Below are 17,911 nucleotides of genomic sequence, written 5' to 3' on the forward strand. Positions count from 1 at the left end.
GAACCCAGTTCTCTTGCCATTAAACTAAGCTGTGTTTCAAGCACATGGAAAATATCTCGGTTAACACAGAATCAATCTATGAAATTGGGTCTCTGATAAAACCTACTGTCTATACAAGACGTCATACTATTAAAGGTTATGGGTGACATCCAGATACTAACTTCTTTGCAATTAATAATCACAGGAAAAGAAAAGTTTAGGAAACTTATGTCAGATCCACTGATAGAATATCAAATGTTAGTGAACAAAATGCTCATGGAAGCACCTTTTTTGGTAACCACACAGATTCAAATTACAACTCTATCCATTTAACAGAATCAAGCTTTCTGGAATGATAGTCCTGGGGACAAAAACCCTCTTTATATAATTCCCTCTTCTCCCCCTGCAACCCCCAGCAAATAAGAGTCAAAGTACTCTTGAGTTAAAGGAAAATGAAAAGTATAGATTTACAGAGAAATCTGTTTTCATTTGGCATTTTTCCTTCTCCCCAGGCACTAAAAGGAGATCCATTATAACCTCAGAGTGGAGTTCAACACTCAGAAGATTAGACGTTTTTTCTAAAAACAATTGAATAATTATTTTTGAATGGTTAGAGCATTCTTCCTAAGATTTCAGCGGAGCCTAATTGCAACGTTACGTATCGAGGGACAGGAAATGCATAACCACCTCACCCTCCTAAAATGTATCAAGAGATGTGCTGTTCCTTCAATGGCTCCAGGAAGGTACCGGACACAAGCAATTTCTCATATTTATTGAGCATTTTTCATAAGATAAACACTAATTTTAGCGCTTTGATTACATTAACCCATTTAATCCTCTTAATAGCCCATGAGGGAGATATTACTATTATCTCTATTTTACAGGTAAGGAAACTGGGGCAGAGATGTGAGGTGAGTTAATAGGTGATGAAAAGCCATGATTCAAATCCTGGTATTCCAGCTCTAGATCCCACAACCTTAATCCTTAGACTATATACTTTCTCACTCTGCACTTCACCCTGTAATAGCTCCCCAAATACGGGATAACAGTAAGAATAGTTTTTTAAAAAGATACATTCATCCAATCCTAAAATCACAAGTATTCATGTTCCTGAGTCAAAAACTGACATTCAAACATTTTTCTTTGCACCAGCAGATTCTGAGACAAAGATTCAAGAGCAAGTAGTTTATGTCAGAGATGGTCTCAGGAAACACAGGTAGGGGAGCAGGAAGAGAGATAGAGAAGAACCAGAAGTCAATAAAGGGTGTGTCATTAAGTGAGTTACCACTGGGGACTAGAGAAAACAGTGCAGATCAGCATGGCTGATGTGAGGGAGCTGAGGGTTCTCTCCACGAGTTCCCATCAGTCATTTGTTGAGAGCTGATCCCACGGGATGTATTTCCTTGAACTTCTGACCTGCCCATGCTCAGACCTGGCGGACTCAGGCAAACCATTTGGAAGTCACGGCTGGCGCGCACAGAAGTGGTGGAGGGATATGGACGGGGCACTGGCCCTCCATAGTGCTGGCCTCGACAGCATAGGAAGAAGAGATGTTTCAGGGCCTGTCTGGCTTTCTTGTTCCAAAATGCAGAGTTTGATCCAGTAATTAAAAATCACGTATGCTTGGCAAATGAGACAAATTTCTCTTAAATCCTCTGTCCAAATTATTTACTAATTCTTTTTTTTTCAACCAAAATTTATTGTGATCTTGAATCTAGGTTGGGTGCTGAAGGCGGAGATTAAAACATAAATCAAAAACAATGTCAAACTAGACACATAAATTACTAGCCATAAAAGCAAAGACTGTTAAAACAGACTACATTAAAAGTAAGACATTCTGTTCATTTAAAGATAGTATAAGGAAAAGAAAGGAAAGAAAAGCTGGGAACTAGAAGAAGATATTTGCAAAATATATAATTAACCAAGGATTAGTATCCAGAATTTAAAAAAATTCTAAAATGAATAACACTAAACAAAAACCCAATAGAAAGACAGGCCACAGATATGAACAGGATTTTGCTAAGTAGGAAACACGAAAGGTCCACAAACATGTGAAAAGGAGCTCAATCCCTTTAGTTATCAGGAAAATACAAAGTAAGGTGATAATGACATAGTATTTTACACCTCCTAGATTGGCAAATAGGATAATATGAAGTGGTCTAAATATGTAAAGAATGTAGACACTCTTGCACATTGCTGGTGTCTGTAAATTAGCACAACTACCTTAAAACACAATATTGGACTATCCAGTGCTAACTCCCTTGCCAGAGCAATTCCACTCCTAAATGTATACTTTAGAGAAACTCTTGTGTACACATACTGGAAGATGTGTTTGAGACCGTTCATGTGCCAACATTGCTTATATCAAAAAAACGCGAACCCTGGGGCTGGCCTGGTGGCATATTGGTTAAGTTTGTGCTCTTCACTTCAATAGCCCGGGGTTCGCAGGTTCAGATCCCAGGCACGGACCTCCACACTGCTCATCAAGTCATGCTGTGGCAGGCATCCCACATACAAAAAGTAGAGGAAGATGGGCACAGATGTTAGCTCAGGGACAATCTTCTTCACCAAAAGAGAAAATCCAAACTGCAAACCCAAAGGTCCATCCACAAGAGAATGAAAAATAAATTGTGGTACAGTCATATCATAAAATAGTATACAACAGCGAAAATGAGCAATTGGGGTGAATCTCAGAAACAAAATATTGCATGAAGAAAAGCAAGAGCCATAAGATTTTTTTTTTAACTCAAAAACAAGCAAAGCCAAGTAATATGTTTGGTAATATATACAGAAGCAATAAAAACATTTTTTAAGTAGGGGAATGCTGAAGGAACCCGGGGTTCAGAGGAACAGCTACGTCTAGAGTGATAGAGGGACATGGGATAGAGAAGATGTGCTCAGGAAGATGCAATATATGGTCATGTTCCACTTCTAAAGTTAGGTAGTGTGTTCACAGGTGTTCATTTTATTTTTATACCCTATTACTTGTACACACGTTACATATATTATGCTACACATATTCTTTTCAATGCATTGTCTTATATAATAAAAGGATACTAATTAAGAAAATGGCCCTTGACCTTACATCGCTCACAACCCTGTGAAGAAGACTTCACCTCAAATGCTGAGGGCTCCCCCAGATAGGGAAGTCACGACAGAGGGAGTGAGGAGTCATGATGAGAGCAAGCCTTCATGGAGAAGCCTTGAAAGATGAGTATGATTTGCCAAGTGGAGGTCAAGAAAAGCGTTCCAGGCAGGGAAATCTGAATGAGCAAAGGACTGAAGGAAAATTGAAGGCTGCTGGCATTTCAGGTGCTGGAATGGGGTGGGGTGGGAGGAGGGACTCGGGGAGAAGACACTCCTAATAGCTTACTATTGAGTGAATGACAAGATTTGGATTATATTAGGGCAAGGTATAATTCTCACACTTTTAAGGGGACCTGTTATCGTTGCTCATCTTTTCAGGGACGAACCACATGCCTTCCAAAGCTTCCGAAGGAAAAACCACTTGTTTCCCCCTTCAGACTAGTGGTGTTGGGAGAAGGAGATGAGATATTAAGTACATCTAGCCACTTCTCTCTGCCAGTTTAGACGGCTCACCCAGACCTACGGGTCAAGTAATCACCTCTCAATTTGTAGAGAAATTCATGCTGGGCGACATACCAAGGATTAAATGCCAGGATCATTGAGAAAATTCCATCCCATTGAAGTCACAGGGTCAGACGATCCCTCTATCATGGAACTGACTATGCCTTAGATGCACAAGGAATTTCCCAAATAGCTCAAGTAACCTAGAGGAGAAGAGGCTGCAGTGACAAGAGGAGCACAGACAGAAATGGGTCCAGTCACACTGGAGCCTGCCCCGTGTGGTCTGAGGAGACTTGCGTGCAGCACAGGTAGCAGTGCTGGTATTTCCTAAGCCGACTGGCATAACGGTTTACCTGGTACTGAGGGCAGACAGAGAGGATCCTCAGCTCTCTAGGAGAAATTCAAGGCATCCATGGCTTGGACAGAACTGCATCTCTGAGGGGGCGTGACCAATATGTTCACCTTTCTATGTGGTAGGACAAAGATTTTGTGGGGCCAGCCCCGTGGCCAAGTGGTTAAGTTCACGCACTCCACTGCGGCGGCCCAGGGTTTCGCCGGTTCGGATCCTGGGCACAGACATGGCATCGTTCATCAGGCCACATGGAGGCAGCGTCCCACATGCCACAACTAGAAGGACCCACAACTAAAAATATACAACTATGTACTGAGGGGATTTGGGGAGATAAAGCAGAAAAAAAGAAAAAAAGATTGGCAACAGTTGTTAGCTCAGGTGCCAATCTTTAAAATAACCAAAAAAAGATTTTGTAACAAATGAAAAATTATATAATGATAAAAATCCGTCATCAAGTAATACTTCTGATGTTTATGGTAACATGTTTTAATTCACTCCCATTTTAAAAACCCTGAACCAACAGAAACTTGTTATCACATTCACTGACATGTTAGCAAAAATATGCCCATTTTGGGCCAGCCCCAGTGGCCTAGCATTTAAGTTCGGCATGCTCCACCTCAGTGGCCAGCTTTGGTTCCTGGGTGCAGGCCTACCTCACTTGTCTGTCAGTGGCCATGCTGTGGCAGCAGCTCACATAGAAAAAGAGGAACATTGGCAGTGGATGTTAGCTCAGGGTGAATCCTCCTCAGCAAAAAAAAGAGAATATGCCCATTTCACCAAATCCAAGAATTCTCTATCAAAAAGTAGAAAGGCCTATAGAAGACAGAAGAGTGTTCATCTTGTGTATCCTTAGCCAATCTGAGATGTTTTATTATGCAGATAACACCATGATATTATTTCCAAGTAGAAATACTTTTACTTCAAATAAATTGTTCCAATGGATTTGTCTGAAAGTACATCAGATGTACATAAGATTATTGGCAGATGGAAATAGCACGAATAAAAGATGCTCTTAAGATTTTTCATCCAGACAGAAGTTGAAATATAATGATGTATACCTGAAATCTATATAATGTTATAAACCTATGTTAAATATTTGACATAGATAAATGTAAAGTAAATAAACATTTAAATAAAAAGAAAGTTTAAAACAAGATTTTTCATCTCAGTTGTACTTCTTAAGAGTAACCTCCATATGCCATTAAAGTATGAATCAGAGAATTTTAGTCTTCTGCTTCCGTTTTCTGGTAAGCACAAAGGCTATAAGAGGCAGCTAGTAATGAGATATAAAAACCCACAGAGCATACACATGAAAGCATGCAAGTAGGTGGGAGTGCTAATTTAATTTCTTCCTACCCAGCAAAGGAAGCTTCAGATGTTTCGTGTTGAGGAATCATATGTTAAGGAGATTATAGAGACAGTGACCACTGATGTTTGGTGAAAGAAGAAAGAAAATCACTCTACACAAATAAATAACAAGAGTTCCCTAAAAGTGAGATTACTGCAGATGAAGGTACAGGGTCACTTTTGGTGTTCTCTCTTCCATTCCTGGACTTCAGGGGCCCCACAACCCTGGAAAAACCCCCATCCATGAGGCTTCCACAGTTTTTCTCCATTCACACTTTTTAACCCTCAATATAGAATTGGTCAAATGGAGGAGTATCTTTATGGCCGAGTAGATTCAGTAGTAGATAAGTTTGTAAAGATTACTTTCCTATTCGTAATATTTGAAAGTATTCGTAAGAACCAATATTTCTCTTCTCCTCATCTGCTTTGAAATTTCTTGGTGTCCCATGGAAAAGAATAAATGGCAAATGGAAATCCCACCGTGTCTCTTCCCTGTGAGTGAGCTCTTTGCCTTCCGAAGAGCGATCCTCAAAGGATCCATTCATGCTGCCTACATGATGTCCTTTCATGCACTCACGCAATTGTCAAATATTTACTGAGGACTTATTATGTGCAAGGCACTGCACTACTTTCTATGACAGGAAGGGAAGGAGAAAAAAAGTCTAACCCCAATCTTCCCCTCAAATTGATACTGTAATCTGAGCAAAAGATTTGCCTTGAGTACTCATGTTTATATTGTAATATCTTTGCCCACCTTAGCTTCCAAGCACAGTGTTAAGACCCAGAGAAACAAACAAACAAAAACCCACTTCCTCTGTCTGCCCTCAAACAGCTAAGGCTAAGACCTGACTTCTGTTCCCATCATTCCACTAAAAGCCCTTCTCTGACTTTGCCAACAGCCTTCATCCCATCCAATCCAATAACTTTCATCTTCTTCGTTCTCCTGTTTGACCAGGATTGGCTCTTCTCTGTACTCTTCAGGAAGACAGTGAACTTTTTCCCTTGACCACTGTTTTCCCACCTTCAATGCTGAGTCTGCTGCTTGCCCTGGTCACTGGGAAACCCAGCGGGGCTCCATCTGGGCTTCCCTATCAGCAATCCTCACTGGGGGCAGAGCGGGGGGTCCAGCTACTCATAAGAAGTCAGTTCTCTCTGAAGACAGAAGAGGACTCTCAGAGCTCTATATTTAGCCTAGCTTCTCACCTCTCTTTTGATTGGTGAGCCCTCTCCATTCACAAATCCCACTGCACAGAGAATGTCTTATAAGCTCCGAATTGTCATCCCCAAACTCACCCTTTCACCGGTTTCTCATAACTGCATCTCCGGACTCATTCTTTGTGCTGAGAGCTGATGACTTTGGAAATGTGTTTAACTTCTCCCTTGTCCCAGACTCTCTCACCCAGTCTACTTTCAAATCCTTCTAACACTTCCTGAAGCATCGTTTTGATCATGTCACCCTCACTCTCAAATCCTGTGAGGACTCTCAGTTCTCATATCAAAGAAGACACCTTAAGGCCTTTGCCAGATGCCTTACATCACAGCCTCGCCTTCTCCTCACAGACCCCAGCACACCCCACCAAACTTCTGTGATGGACACACTCCACTCTACACAAATAATGCTCATCTTCTCTAGACAGCCACCTTGCTCTGAATATGTATCACAGAACTTGCTGAACTACCCTACCCATTCTTCATCATTTATTAAGCAGGCACTGGTTCTGGATGCTGTGCTTTATCTTTAGTTTCATTATCTTAAATCTTTTGCCACTTAATCCACTATGAGGTTGATATTACCATCTGCTTCACAGATGAAAAAATTAAGGCTAAGAAAGTTGCCCATGATCATACAGCTGGTGCCAGAACTAGGATTTGAACCCAAATCTGGCTGACTCAAAAGCCTATGTTCTTCGGTACCATGCAGTACTACTGCCCACGTGCCCATCCAGGCAGCTCATGCCGGGGTACACTCACCGCACATGCTGTTGTGGTCCATTAAATGCTAAAAAAATTTAAAGTGTTCTTCAATTCCCAGTAGATTTTTCATATGCTTTGTCAATCAATAAATACTGAAAGGTCTATGAATTTTTCCTGTTATAAAAAGGAGTCCTCATATTTTAAAAGATTGGGATCCAACTCCCTCATTTCACCTAGAACTTAGAACTAAGTTGGAGGCTACCTCAGCCCTGAGATACAGATGCAGTTGCCTTGAACCACCCAGTTCTTCGACCTGTGACAGTCCAGAGCCCTCACGGAGATGTCTACCAATTCCAGGGGGTGGAAGAATTAAGTTTCTCGGCATCCTCTGCCACCTGGGCTCTATCCTCGTCTACCTCCACCCTCCCGCATGTTGCCGTCCTATAAAACTCCCCCTCTCACTCAGCTCCTGAAGGAAGCCAGTCAAATGAGGCATTTTGTGAGTTTTGTTTGATTGGGGGAGGGCATACATGGGGACCTGTAGGTCAGATCACAACAAGGAATATGTGGTTGTCCGATATCTCCCCTGCTGAGAACTTCTCTGACTTTGAGTTTAAGGTGTTGGAAGAAACGCAGAACACCGTTCTCATTGATTACATGTTTACAAATCACCTACTGCATTCCCAGGCACCATGCTAATTTCTGGGAGTAAAAAGATGAACTAGATACTGTCTCTGTCAAGGAACTCACAGTTAGAAACAAAGCACACACAAACACATGGTTACTGCACAACATGATGAGAGGGCTATTATACACAAAGTACTCAGAAAACACCTAGGAGGAAGAAACCACCTCAACCCAGAAAGCTGGGGAAGACTACACCCCAAGTTAAAATTTGAGATACATCTTGCCTAAGGATTTGGCCATGTCAAGACAGCTGCATGAGAGGAAGTACATTCTAGGCAAAGAAAAGCATGCGTGTGACTTACATACTGAAGAATCAGTGAGTAGTTCTGTATAGCTGGAGTATAGGCATAAAAGAGGCTGAAAATTATGAAGTTGAAATGGTAGGTCTTAAGGCATGTTATGGAAATTCTTGTTTGTGATGCTAAATGGCTTGGCAGATGGGAGTCATGACATGATCAGATCTGTATTTTGGAAAGACAACTGGAAAGTTCTTGGATGAGAGCTAGGAGAGGGGAGAAATCAGAGGTTATTACCATGGTCCTGGTAACCAATGGCAAGGTGGTATTTAGGTCATCATTGGAACGTGACCCACGGTAGACATCCAACAAATGTTTTTGCTTAATTGAATTTGTCTCACTAGCATCTTGCTGTAATATAGTGAGCAACTGGCCTTGATACAGTATCTTTTAAAATGTCATCTACATTTTGAACATTGAAAATGCTCAGGTGCCTGACCAGGGTTAAGAAGACATGGAACTAAATGAATATTTATGCATCATTTGTCACATGCTAAGCACCTTCTATACATTATCTCACTTATTCCACACAACAACCCTTCAAAATAGTATTTTCACCATTTTACATAGGAGGAAAATGATGTCAGAGTAATTTAATGAACAAATTTATCCAACTAGTGGTGACACCAGAATTTGAATTTGATGTGTATCTAACTTCAAAGTCACCTGCGAATTCTGGACATTATGGCAGCAGAGGTCACTGGTAAAGCCACATTTTCCTTGATGAAATATTTCAGAATAGGATTCACAGGAGTGAGACAAGGGTTTGGATGAGAGCTCTCCGGCCTGGGAAGAGGAGTTCAGATACTGGTTCCATTTTTTACTACATATGGCAGCAAACCATAATGAGTCAGATATTGTCATAACACATTGCATAAGTCCAATGAGGCATTCACATCTCAACTACTCATGGTTGTTTCCAATTCAGTAATAAATCAAAGAGATCAACTGTTTGGTGGGTTGAGGGAAGGTGGAAAATTCATTTAACTCTTAAGTACCATTAAATATTTAATAGTATCATCAAGAGGTAATGCCACTTTTCATAATACATTTGGCTCCATGTACATTGGACATCCCCACACACTGATAAATTTCTGACCCTGAAGTCTTATTTGAATTCAGATCTCCAAAATCTCCTTCAGCCAATCTACCAAGAGCAGTGTCTATCAACATAGAGATAGAACATCATCCACATAGACTTTAAAGTTTTAAAAACAAAACCAAATGAAGCTCATTTGGGAACGGTCTTTTCTTTCTTTAAGGTGAGAGATGGAGGACAAATGAAGCATACCATGGTAAATAGGAACTGTGCTCGCTTGCAGTCATGCACTATAGCCATTAAGCCTTAAGGTCTTAAGGTACCAAGCAATGCATATGATAAATTTCTCAAAAACATCCCAGCCATAACATAGTTCTTGCTGATTGCTCATTTACCCATAATGCATGCTGTCATAGCAAAGCCTGACAAATGACAGAGAAAGCTCAGGTTATTTTTTACACTGACTGCCAAGCCCCTCACCTCAGATTATTCATTTATTAGGGCAATCACTGAGGTCTGGGTACTTAATATTGTTTTCACCAAATATGAAAATGATCTACTTGCCTATTCTTTAGTTCCTCCTAGGGCAAGCCATTTATCATCAGCTCAGGATAAATGACTGCTTCATTATAGCTATAATTTATGAGGTGTTAGAAGTAAAGAGCCACGCCTAGAGACTTAAAGCTTTAATATGGATTAAAATAAGATAATCAATCAAGCTAATACAAATTTTCTCTCAGCATTATTTCTTGTTTTGAAATAGCTTAATAATTTTGGGGGGGGTATTTTAAGCCATGTTGAATATCTCATTATCCAACCACACGCATGCATGTCTGAGGCAGTATGCAAATAAATATAGGATGAGACACTACCAGAAAAAAGGAAATAAAACCAAACCACCAGCTGTAATTGACTGAAAGACTTACTTTCCTTAACGGTATCAGATAATCTGAAGGCCGAAGAGCAGGTATAAACTTAGGCAGCCTATTCTCTCCACTTTTCTTATTTCTCTGTAAGAATATTGTAGAAAGATTGTTGCTGCTTTATTTTTCCTTATTCTCTCTACAACAAAGAACTTACTCCAGGGAGAAAAGTTATGTCTCAATAACATTTCACCAATTTTGCTTTCTTTTATGAGTAAAGCAAGGTTTCACAACTCATAATTTGGACAAGAGCAGCTTCTTGCTATGTCTAGGGAATAAAGAGTATTTCCCACTAAAATAGCATTACGGTCTTAAAAAATTTTTTCTGGTGTGTATCTTGATTTTATAGTTATTAGGCTATGCCAAAACAAATATTATCTCTAAATTATGTGTCATGCTCAAAACACTAAGATAAACCTATTTGACCACTGGAGTAAAAAGCTTTGAAGACTGTACGGGAAGTTCACAATTTGATGCTTTACACACATACCACCAGGAAGAAAACCACCACAAGAACTAACAAATAAGCAGTCGAAAGCCGGAGACACTAAGGCGCTAATTTAAAAACCTTCCAAAAGTTCTTGCCATTTTCCTAAGACCATGTTCCTTGCAGGTGAGACAAATGGGCCCCTGCTGCCTCCAGGCAAATCTTGAAGGATACTTCCAGCAAAGCCTGGTGACTGGAAACTACTCAGCCTTGAAATTAACATCCCTAGGAAAAACCTTTTCCTTCCCCTCTAGGCAACAGCAGCTTACATCTTCAGGACAAAACGGAAAAAAAAAAAAAAATGATGACAAAAAAAGGGGCCAGAGAAGACAGTTGAAGTCACGCTGTGTTCTCCTGAAGGGTCCTTCATTTTTTGCTTTAGAGAGAGCCAGGAAAACACAGAGATCCTGATAATGGCTTCAGTCAATGTGGCCAGTCTCCCTACTTTCTTACACACACATACCACTGAGTTTACCTTAAAGGAGTAAAAGCTGGGACTTTCACAAAAGCTCTGTGTCAGGAGCTGTTATTACAAATTAAGCCAAGAATCTGTGTAAGAAGAAAAGGATCTTTCACAAGCTCATAATGGGAACTGAATGCAAAAGCCATATAATTGTAATCTAGAGCATGGCAGCCTATGATATAAAATATTTCCACTTAGTGTGACTGTTTTCCATTCAATATTATTTCCAGCAATAAAAGTCTCTGGAATATCACTCAGACTGGTTTAAGTTAAATTCCAATCTAGATCTTTGTTAGCTAAGGGACATTTTTCAATCCAGTCATCTTTCCCTACCCTACATATAATTCAACAGCAGCACTTCAACAGGGATAAAACAATTTAAGCTCCGCAGTTGTTCTGTGCATGTGTGCATGTGCTTTTCATGCCTTATGTATCTGGACAGAAAATGATTCACTTCACACACACACACTCTCTCTCTCTTATTTGGACCTTGGAGTTGAGATGGTTAACAAAAATGAAAATGCAAAGTGTGGCGTTCACAAGTGCACAGCATCTTATTTTCAACTTAAAAGGTACTAAAAAATATCTGTCTTGGCTACCTGCATAAGGAGCTCTACTTGTTACAATAAATAAGGACACACACTACAAAAATACTAACCCTCTGAGCTGTGAATAGGCTTCTGGTAGTTACAGAGAGAAAGGAAAGCAGGTAGAAAACTTCGGTTTGACTGTTGAGTCTTTGGTTTGTTTATTTTACACTATATGTATCTCCAGGTGCTCCACCATCCATGTCATCACCTATGGCAAATGTCCCAGTTCTTTCTCATGCCTATTTCTACAAGGTTCCTGATACTAAAGGAAAACATTTTAAGTCTCAGTGAACAATGTTACCGTCAATTATATTTTGTATGCTAGACTTTAAGTAGATGTCTTTAGTGAGTAGTATCATTGATTATTATTGTGATTTTCATTTCTATGTTAAATACAGTTGGCACAAAATATTTAGTAGTTAAATAGTGACATATGTACAACTAAGAGTTATAGAAGACATTAAAAATATTTTCGTAATAGATATGAAAAAAAATCTTCATAGGCATGTTTTAAATAGGCATGTTTGCTTTACGATGAGGCATAACCCAAAAATTACCTGAAAATTTGGAAGCACGGAGATAAACTACTTTTTTCCTTTACATCTGCTTCCCTGTTTCTGTGATGAAGTGTTCAAATAATTTCTCCTCTCAAAGTACTAAAGTCTCTAGGAATGCTTTTTTATACATGTGATCTGTCAGGGCGGACTTCCCCAAATAACAGTTATCTTGGAAAAAATCAAAGTTTCCAAAAGGAATAGACCAAGATGATCAGATGCTTGGTAAGCACATCACTGTGACTCGTGCCACGTGCCCAACTACACAACTATACAACTACAGCCTGGTGGGCTGCCAGAGCAAAGCTGCTTTCACTGAAGGCCAGGTGCTAGAAGCAGCTTACGTCTGCTTAAGAAACAGAGATCTTTTCCTCATTTATACAACAGGAATGATATAACAACTTAAATAATTAAGTTAGTATGGGGAAGCCATTGGTAAACTGAAATGTGCTCCGTGAACATATGATGGGTCAATGTTGCCGTTATTATCTCTCTTTAATGACATCACTCATCTTCTGTCAGGAGAGTTTTGAGGACATTTACATAGTATTTGAATTAGTTGATTCAGTTGAAAGAATATCAATGGAGCATCTACCACGGAGGAGAGCACAGCGCTCGACACAAAGGGGGCGTGCATTTTGGAGATCAAGTCCCCACTTTCTAGTAGCTCACAGTTTGAAACAATTAAAATTCAGTTCTGTGCTGGCTTCAGAGAGGCCAGGCTCCCCAAAGGACCGAGAACTGACCAATAAAGGACCACACAGGCCACCATATATTTGTTGAATGAATGAATGAATGAATGAATACCAAGATACCTCATTTATTTGGCTAAGCCTCGATATCATCCTTATTTTCATCATCTACTAAAAATCAGATATGAATATTTCCATTTTTCAATGAGGTTTGAAAAACAATATAAAAAATCAAATTATTTTTCATAAGCTAGGCCTAAGAAAACGCAAAGGCGGGTACATAGTTTTCTACGGCTTTCGTTGCCCTAATCATTTCTTGCATAGTTATACGCAGACTCTTAAATGCTGGCTTTTTATGGGGAATTTCTCAAATGCAAATAAATATATTTCACTGAGTAAAATCCTGACATGAATGGAATGAAAAATAGTAACTTAGATGTAAACTGCTAAGTTACCAATTAGCTTCTTAAAACAATTGAAAGTCACAGAGAGCCCTCAATACACAGAGGCGGTTAATTAATTAACATTAGATGTGATTAATAATGAGTCTCATTTAATAGCAAATATCTGCCTGCAATGGCTGTATGACAGAACAAAAAGCCTTCAGAGAGCAGGCAACTATATTTATCCTGATTGTGTTTGGGATTTTAACATGTTTTGTGCAGGCTGACAAATGGCCTATTAATTATCTAATGTTGTCTGACAACAACAGCTTGATAAAGATGTATGTTTTTGAATCGCTGGATGGAAACTGCTGGAGAAGAGCCCCAGAGGGGCCTTGCTGTCCTAAAACTGGGCTCCAAGCCACAATGACAGGCAAGACAAAGCCCTATCTCCCGCCACAGCCTTCGTAGATAAAATATGGCTTGGCATTAGGGACATTTTTTTTTTCTTTCAGAAAACTGCTTCTGCAATATCTGATTAGGAAAAGGAGGAGTAGGTCTTTACTAAATTGGGGTTAAGGCATAATCAATATCATATATGGAGTGTCTGGACTATTCTGCATAAACACAGGCACTCCATGTTATTAAGGAGTCTATAATGCCGAGGAAGCATATGGCAGGACACTGCAGTTCTCTCTATTCTTTTTATTTAGAAGTTTATCTTCCAACCTGTTTGACAGCTGCTCCTAAGTGGTTTCACAGTGCCAAATTATTTTTATGATTGTTTGATGTTTTATTCTCCCATTTCAGTTAATGAGATAGGATCCCACAATGGCCATAATTCAGGGCTGTCAGAACTAAAAAGCATGCTTGTGGCAAGAGAGCCTGATGGTAAATAAGGCTAAAAGCAATGGATAATAAAAAACTCTGTTATCAGAGTCGCCTTTGCAATCAAAACTTGTTGGGGTCAGAGCCTTCCTTTCTTTGTGTGGCTTCTGGATATTCCCAGCCCAGCGCGAGGTCCCTGACCACCCTACTCCATCACCCATTTTGACTCTGCAAACTAGTCCACATCTCCTTGGAAAGGCACAGGAGGAATAATATTAACTAAGAAATGTTAGAAGGTCTTAAAGATATCGAGTGCTATATTCTAATTAAAGGGCTTGTGTATCATTTACGGTGCCAAGTGAGTAATTTGTCATACGCTGTTAGAGAGAAATTGTTCAACAAATAACCTTTACAAGAGTCTTGAGAACAGCTTCATAATTGAAATCCCTAATGGTTTTGCTGGGAACTTTTATTAAGGTTTGAGGGTTTTGTTTTTTTTCCCCTCTCCCTCAAGAGTTTATAGCAACTTATGGTTGTAATGTAGCAACTTTCTTTTAAAAAAGAAAGCCCTTTCTTAATTATATTTACAAATGCCATAAGTATTAGCAAGGCCATTTCTGCTAATAATCAAAATACAGTTATTTGCAAAGAAGAAAATGGGAGCCTTGTTTTGTTTATGCTTTTATTTTTGCTTTTGCTATTCCTAATGGAGAAAGAAGCTTTAAGAGAAATGTTATAAAGTTACCTGAATTTAGAATTTTTTTATCTTACACTGAAGTTCACAATCTTTATTTCAGTGTAACACAATCCCTGAAAATGTGATGATAAAAAAATTCAAAGTCACTACCAGACTGTAACATACATTATTATTCGAAAGTTCAAAAAATGAAAAGTTATCACTTTCTCAAACAATATTTCTTTCTTCTTATTACACATTTAAAATAATGGTCCTTCATAGGCAGAAAATAGCATGGCAAAAACTCAAATAATAGTAAGTCCCATAGCTAATTACAAAGCCTGACATGCCTCATGCAGAAACACTCCCTGATGAGTACCAAAGATTGGCTGCTTTATAAATATTTAATGCTTGCCAGTAACCCCGGTTTTTCTCTCACATCTAAGCCTAAACCATTTGTCTCCTCTTACAATCAGCCATGTCTATGTGGTGTCATCATGTCTGAACAAGTTTGACTTACTACATGTTTTCCAGGATACAAAATTCAGGACATGACACATCTCCATAATGTGAACGGAACAATTACCCAAGCGAAGACAGATGGAAAAAAAAGGAATTTTAAATGGGCTAAGTGTCACTATAAGGTTAGTTGCAGAGAACTCAAGTCAGAAAAACGAAACATCAGAAAGTGATGATTAGTATGGATCTATTATGGACAACTGTCAAAGATACAGTTCTTGCAATAGTTTTTGTGTGAATTTGGATTCTCTTCGGCAACCAAATAAAGTTATAAAAAACTGCACTCCCCCAATACAGGGATGTTTATATCCACGTAACATAATGCTGTCTCCTCATTTATACTGAGCCACTCCTGGGGAACAGTGTGATGGTCTCTAATCAGGGCTGCTAATGGCACGTGAGTCAACAGAAAAACTTTGACAATTGAACGAGTGGTTCCTATTAAGGGGTCTTAGAAGAAGTTAAAGGTAAAGATTGTTACTCCATGACTGATGAGCTGTCACCACCCCTGAACTATCTTAAAAGCCATGAGCATCTCTATGACAAGGACTCTCACAGTTCCTGAGCATTTCACAAGTGAATATCACCTCCTCAAAGACCAGAAGCATGTCTGGCAACTCCCAGAACAGTAAACACACAAACAAACCCAACTACAAGTCATAGGTGGAGCACAGCCTCCCCATCCATCTTATGTATGACACTCAGGAAAGCCCAAGACGCTGAGACCCCAGCCACCTCCACTCCGCCATTGTTGCTGGTTTGCTTGGTCCATCATGAGTGTTGCCCTCGCTGGCTTAACTTGACTAACGTTTGTGAATATATTTCTTATGCATTTACTGGAAGAAACCTTTTGAGCCTGATCCAGACCAGGGCCTGCACACTCACGGCCTGTGGGCAGTCTTTGGCCTGCAGAAGTAGATTATGTCATCCCCAGTGTGTCTCTTCTCCTTTCAAAAAAAATTTCATTTTACTTGTCAATGTTTAAAAGTGAGAACATTTTACATTAATAAAGAATCAGATTTCTAGCTTCTTGAAAATTTGTAAGGCCTACCAATAAGGGATCCACACCCTAAGGAGAGAAACAAAGGAGGGAGCTCCCTTTAGACATCACAATCTTTCTTGGATCTTCCGTGACCACTGCATGACTCTTTCCCTCATTCACATTTCTCACCTCACTCCTGCTCTTGCTTTTAAACAACACCCAAAACCTAGTCCAAACTTTTTCACTGCACGAAAAAGAGATGCGGAGGATTTCAGTAGAAGTGATCAATGTTACAAAACTAGTCTGCTACAGAAGTAAGTTTAGATCCCAGACCTCCTAGTTGCCAAACCAAGGAAATTAATCATTATAAACTCACCAAGGCGGTCGTGGCCTGTTTTCAAGGAGCTTGGTACCTTGTAGGGCACAGACGATGCATTTGTAAATGGCTGTGATACAGTGAAAGTTACTCCTGCCACAAGAAAAGGAAATATAAAGTGCCATGGACTTGGAGCACCCACACCACCTGGGAGATTGTCAGGAATGCAGAATTTCAGGCCCACTGCAGACCTATGGAGTCAGAGACTGCATTTGAACAGGCCCCATGCCATGTTTCAAATCCCCTGCTCTGGGGTAACAGCTTCACACCATTTCTGAGTGTCTCCATCAGCCCCTCTGTAGGGGTGGAAACACATGGCCATGTGGTTCTCTTAGAGCCTCTGCTCACCATAATGCTATGCCTTGAGAGCTTAACCAGTGTTAGTAATAAATGAATTAGGATACTAAATCAGGATCCATCCTTCGAGCCATAGGAGGAAGAGTCCACGTGTGTTCTCTCGGGGAATACTTCTGCAGGGTGAAAAGGACTGAAACAGGAAGAACCACAGGAAACAGGTAGGTCTTGCTGTAGGGCAGTTTCCAGCAGGATGCTGGAGAGGAAAGTACACCCAGGGATTTGGACTGTCAGCAGTCCAAGCAGCCAGACCCAGAACCAAACAGTATTCAACCGCCCTCCAGTCCCTCCAGGCGCATCGTGCTCCAGCCCTGTTCATGGCTCTACCACTGTTCTCCAAGGCTGGAAGCAGCTCCCCGATGGGGCCCTGCCGCCTGTCTGACAGACAGTGCCTTCCAGGCACCTTTTCCCAACCAGGAGGGCAAAGATCTCCACTAATTTATAGCCCATACACAGGGCATTACTTAGGAGAGGCTACTGATTGTTAAGATACCCAAGAGGATTTTTCTCTTTAATTTGGGAACCCACAGGGCTTACTTTTGAGCTACAATTGTCTCGTTGGGCTCCCTGTGCAGAATCTCACCCAAAGAATTGAAAACTAGATCCAGGATATGAAGATAAAATGAATAAGTAAATTAGTAGGCTACCTGAAGGAAGAAGAGAATCTTTTAGAATGTACAGGGGAGGGAAGGACAATGACCTTAAAAAATACTCTACTGCTCTTGTCTGGTTGTATTAGACCAATTTGAATGTGTGCAAAGAAGCAGAATATACATAAAAGAATAATAGAAGAAAAAAAAATGAACCACAATCTTCCTTTTGGCTCCATAATTGTGTTTTGGACGTAAAAGTCAGACTATCCCCTTAAACAGAATCTCTGAT

General features: G+C 40.0%; 1 protein-coding gene across 14 annotated transcripts in view; it reads right to left on the reverse strand.

Moving 5' to 3' along the window:
• The window catches only part of MECOM (MDS1 and EVI1 complex locus), a 534,978-nt gene that overhangs the window by 324,330 nt on the left and 192,737 nt on the right, over positions 1 to 17,911 (reverse strand). For 6 of the 14 annotated variants that reach the window (XM_070582349.1, XM_070582335.1, XM_070582326.1 and 3 more), the window contains exon 1: positions 6,560 to 6,652. The exons of the other annotated variants lie outside the window; for them this stretch is intronic. The gene's annotated coding sequence lies outside the window, so the exon portion shown is untranslated. Of the gene's footprint in view, positions 1 to 6,559; positions 6,653 to 17,911 lie in introns of those variants that run through there. 14 annotated transcript variants of the gene reach the window in all.

This window comes from Equus przewalskii, chromosome 18 (genome assembly GCF_037783145.1).
Source record: "Equus przewalskii isolate Varuska chromosome 18, EquPr2, whole genome shotgun sequence".
In the NCBI taxonomy this organism is placed as follows: domain Eukaryota; kingdom Metazoa; phylum Chordata; class Mammalia; order Perissodactyla; family Equidae; genus Equus; species Equus przewalskii.